Below are 5,640 nucleotides of genomic sequence, written 5' to 3'. Positions count from 1 at the left end.
AAACTTGATCTTCCATGCCTCTTTTTGATTCAAAATCAAAACCCTAATTATACCCAAAACCTAAAATTACAGTAATTATAATCCCGAATTAAATTACAAATAATTTAATTTGAACAAATTTAATGCGATCCATGGAACCATATAATTAACGACCAAATTCATCATCCATACATTCATCATTATGAATCAAATATAAACATCCATAAATACAAGCGCCTACCCATCACATAAATAATCATGAAATTTTCATTGATATTCATAAAATATTCATAAATATATGCACATAAAATAATGAATGAACTCTTTTATTAAATAAATAATAAATATCTTATTACATCTCATGCTTCTAGGACACTATTCCCAACATTGTCTACTTCATATGAGATGTTTGTTATATGATTTTTATCTACCTTACATTCTGATAATTTTTTCCTACTCACCGACAAATGTAAAAGAGGTTGCATATATTCATTCATTCAGTTACACGTTTTCTTTTCAGTTGGTTTTTTTTATCCTTGTGAGCCTTTATACTTTGGTCTCTGTGGATGGAACAAAATGGTATAATTTTTTAGGAAAAGGCAATGGGGCCAATTGATATTTTTGAGAAGGCAAAGTTCTATGCCAAAAACAATTCCACAACTCGAAGACTACAACTGTCCTTAAGTAATTGTCACTAATGCTTCTTTTAGTTGTAATTATATTGTGAATGAAGAAATAAAAAAAAAATTAATTATAATAAATTTATTGTTAAAAAATTCAAAATCAAAACATTATGTGTTTTTAAAGTTAAACAAGTATTTTTAAATACAAAAAATAATTATATATATTTAAATTTCATATCATGTCTATTTTGATCATTTTATATACCCACAGCAATTCCACCTTAAAATTTATCAAACGTTATTTACTAATTTTGGAACCAGCACAGCTACTATAATTACAATTTATCAAACACTCAACTGCTTTTTAGAACAATAATTTTTTCTTTTAGCACAACTAAAAATATTTTTTTTAAAATTCATAGCATTACCAAACTAAGCCTATATCTTTTTGTTCGTGTCGTGTCAGCGTACCAAGTTACCAATATAAGTGGAATTGGTATATCCTCGGTACTTTTTAAAGTGCTTTTTCTAAAGTATGCGGCTTTGATTTTTAGTTTGTTGAAACATAAAAGACATAAGGACCCTTATCATTAAAAGCTGCATTGACAAACATAAGTCTGTGATTGGTACTCTCTCTCTAAGACCAATACAAAATTTTTGGACGTAAAATTGTACATTTTTGGATAAAATGAAAGAACATGAGTTATACTGTGAAGTAAACGACAGCCCTTCGATGAAGACCCAACTGTTGTCGTTTATTTATTTATTATGTTTTGAGAAAAAATGTAACACTTGGTAGAAATTATTCAGATTCAGTGGACCGGGTATATTGTTTAATACAAATTCGACATTTGATTAGTTTGCCTATGTCCACTTTAAAGTGATTAAAGCTTTCTTTCCTAGTGTATCTTACATTAATATGTAATCAAAATCACTGTAAATAGTTTTATTTAGATCTGTAATATTAATTAATCTTAACTAATATTATTCTCAAATCTCAATTTTTTATAAAGTTATTTTCTATATAAATATAGGGAACTCAAAAGACGTCATTAAAAAAAAAAAGACGTGCCTAAACCCATTGAAAAACTTGATGGTATATATAATAAATCTAACAAATAAATAACAATCATATTTCTGCGTGGAATCACTGTTTACGTGTCCATCATCACACTCCTTTCTTGCATTCTAAATATAATACAAACAAGTAAAATAAATGCATTAGGCAAAGATGTCCAAGGACGAAACAGAAGTAAACCAAATTAATTGGCACAAAATAAAATTTAATAGGAACTTAAAACACAATTAGTGATAACACTTGGGGGCCCAAAAGAAGTGTGTAAATTTTTTAAGCACCGCAGCAAAACCATTTCTTCTGCATTGAAAATTTTGGAGAAACAAATTAACGATTTAAGTTTTAGATGCAGTAAACCAAACGACAAACATAGGAAAGGATGTCATGTATGTACCTTGGAGGACTCAGCTTTCTTCTCAGCAATAATGTCGTTTTTTCGCGGAGTCACAATCTTCACCGCTGCCGTGGTATTCGTCTTCTTCTCATCTCTGGCCTTGTTGAATATCACTGTGAAGCCTTCAGCTGAGGCAGGGTTGTTTACATCCCACTCTCCAAATTTAGGCAATGGACGACCTTTGTCCTGCTAAAAAAAAAAAAAAAAAAAAAAAAACGCAAAAGACACATCCTTTATATTTCATAAGAAGCACTTGTCAGTTCTCTATTAATCGGAACCTTTTTAGCATGTTTTAATTATTTATGATGAATTAACTTCGAGTTGGTTGCTGATATAGTAGATGAATTTGTATTCTACTCAATCTTGATAACATTAATTCAACCTAAAATAAGTGAAATACAAATATTAATTTGAAAATTCAAGTGAAACATTCGTAATTAAAACCATGATAACATGATCGGAACAATACTTGGTGGTGTTAGAGATGTTAGACAAAAGGACACAGCCTAATATGGACTACATGTGTGAGATCCATACTCTTGTGATCTTGTGGTGCTCGACATCAGTGGCGTGAACGACATCAGTGACGTGAAATAATACGTAATATATTTTTTGAGATGTATAAAAGTGTACATCATGTAGGGGCACGGCTTGGATATGTAATAGCTAATTCAATTTTGAAGTATATTTTATACATCAATATATAAACTTAGAAACCTATACAATTAATATGTTAAGAATATTTATACAAGAAATGGAATGTCATATTGAGGTTCCCTGAAGAAATTACTTAAATCAGCTTATACAAACGAAATACACGTAACTGTACCTCGACCAAATTCATGTTTATTATTAATAGACATTAGGATCTCTTTTTCATTTCATTTTTCATATGAGCCCGTAAATGTTGTGATAAACAAACGCTGGAATGGAAAAGATCAGTACTCCAAAACCAACCCTTCAATGAAGCCTAAATTAAAATCATCATCTCTTTCACGTTGTGATGCTTAAAACTCATTAAAAAAGAACATAAGAAAACAGCAGAATCACAATAAGGTGAAATATTTATCCTCCGAAGTCAAAATCTTTTTTTCTTTCATTACAAAATCGATGATATAATATTATATGTCGCTCTTCAAGAACAAGGAAATGTTCATGCAAGAACAAACGCTATTGTTTAAACATGTATACGTATATACACAATAATATATACGTATGCTTGTGATTGAATCCATTACAAATTTCAAAGGGAAAACAAAAGGAAAAACTATCTTACCGAAGCCATGATGGAGGTCCGCAGGAGCTTGCAACCGCGGGTTTGTTTGGAGAAAGAAAACGTGGGGACACACTGATTTTACGAGAGAGAAAATTTTGAAGAGACAAGCTAGAGAGAGAGAGAGAGAGAGAGAGAGAGAGAGAGAGAGAGAGAGAGGGAGAGAGAGATTAATTAGTGCGATTTGTAAGGGAATATATGCCTAGGGCGGAGGCTTTCTTGTTGATGTAGTGAATTATTGTTGAGATTGCATGCAATAATATGTAGCGATGCACGTACCTTTTTGTTGTTTTTCCTCAAATAGCTACGTAAATACACGTCGCTCAGCCAAATCAACTGCCTTTTGTTTTCCTCGATTTACCGTCTTCCATCTAATAATATAATTATATAATGGATTTTGGGGTAAATTGCCCCCTCTTTTAGAGTTTTTTTTTTTTTTTTTAGTAAATGACTAAAGTTTAATAAAATTAAAAAATGACTGATTTTTTTATTAACTTGAATTTCACTGATTAATTTTAATTTACCATCGATTAATTTCAGTACATATCACTGATTAATCATGATCTACTATTTAATAACTATAATTTATTACTGACTAATCATGATTTATCGCTAATTAATCATGATTTATCACTAATTAACTACTACAGAAAAACGACCATTTTCTAAAAAACAAAAAGTACAACTATTTGGCTAAAATTTAAAAATTTTGGGTATTTATTAAAAGAGATGGCTAAAAAAGATCATTTATCTAATTTTTTCAAAACCTTATCATATATATATATATATATATATATATGTATGTATGTATATATACCCGACAGCATTATGCAATATGAAATCGTTGGAGTTCTATCAAGTTTTATAATCTATATACCATTCAATTCTTATTATCTCTCTAAACCCTACCTACATGCTACAACACGAAATTCAATGATTTTTTCTGTGTCCTTTTTTTTTTTTTTTGCGTGTGTACTGAAGACAATGGTTTTTTTGTGCTTAGGAACAACGAAAATGTTACATGCCAATAGAAAGCTTTTATTATAGTTCATAAAAGTTTCTGATAGTCAATTTATTTGCCTGAGTATATACTTGAACAATTAATTGAAGAAAAATAAGAAAGCTGTGAAAATCCTAAACAAAATGAACCAACGGGCAACGAAACTCCTGGATGGCTAGATCACTAAGGCCCTCCAAGACATCTGCACATTTGACCTTAAAGTTTCGAGCTTACTCCTGTAACTTGTTAAATTATTACAATGTGTCTCGTATTGTTAATGATTAATTAACATTGCTTTGTATACATATGTGTAAATTCTTATTAGTCCTGTTGAAATATAGAAAAATAAATAAATATTCTACAAATAGCAACATTGATTCAACGTAATTTTGTAGCGTAAAATGGAATATCATTATAATAATGTCTGTGTTATTCCTAGAATATTTCAAAAGAACTTTACATTTCAACTCTATCCTCCTAAATTTACAATGTGGTATAGTTAACACAAATTTATTAATTTCCCAACTCCCAATCTCTCAAAATCAGACCAAATTCGGAGCAAAATTGATAAAGTGGAGAACATTGCAATAGTTTAGAAGAGTTAAAAGGGTAAATTGCCAAAATCCAAAATTCACGGGAAAAGCTTTCGAAATCCAAAAAATTATTGCCAGAAGTAGCAAAGAATTTTCAGAAAAGTGACACAAAATCCTGATCTCAGTGTCATAAGATGCCCCACTCCATCTTAGACATTAAAATAAAATAAGGTCTTTTGCTCCACACGTACTGCGTGCAACCAATTATTGAGATGTACCTTGCAGACCGTTTTCCTGGAATTGAATAGAAATTTTCAATGGCCAAAATCATTTTAATCACCATACACCTCTAGGTGATAAATGCTTTTATGTTGTCTACATTTCTTATGCTAATGCATTTTTACTACCCTGGACCCTAATAGTGAGAAAGAAAAGGGGAATTTTACATTTTTATAACTTGTATGTATTTTGAGCCTGCCTAAAAGTAATACCTCATTTATTTAACTGTTGTAAATTTCCAACCTATCCTCAGTCAAACCGTTAATTTTAACCATAAAAAGGCCAAAATGTCCACACACAAAAAAAGGCAAATAACTTCAACGAGGTTGTGTTCTGTAGCTGATTCTCGTTCTCTTTCTTTTTCCCCTTTCGATTGATGTTTTCAGTAATCGTAGATATTAACTATATTGTTTAGCAACTCTAGAAAAACGTCATGTCGTCGAGAAAAACAACGCAAAAAGGCTCACACTAAAGACTCACTCAC

This window comes from Morus notabilis, unplaced genomic scaffold (genome assembly GCF_000414095.1).
Source record: "Morus notabilis unplaced genomic scaffold, ASM41409v2 Scaffold701, whole genome shotgun sequence".
Taxonomy (NCBI): domain Eukaryota; kingdom Viridiplantae; phylum Streptophyta; class Magnoliopsida; order Rosales; family Moraceae; genus Morus; species Morus notabilis.
Note: the sequence above shows the minus strand (reverse complement) of the source record.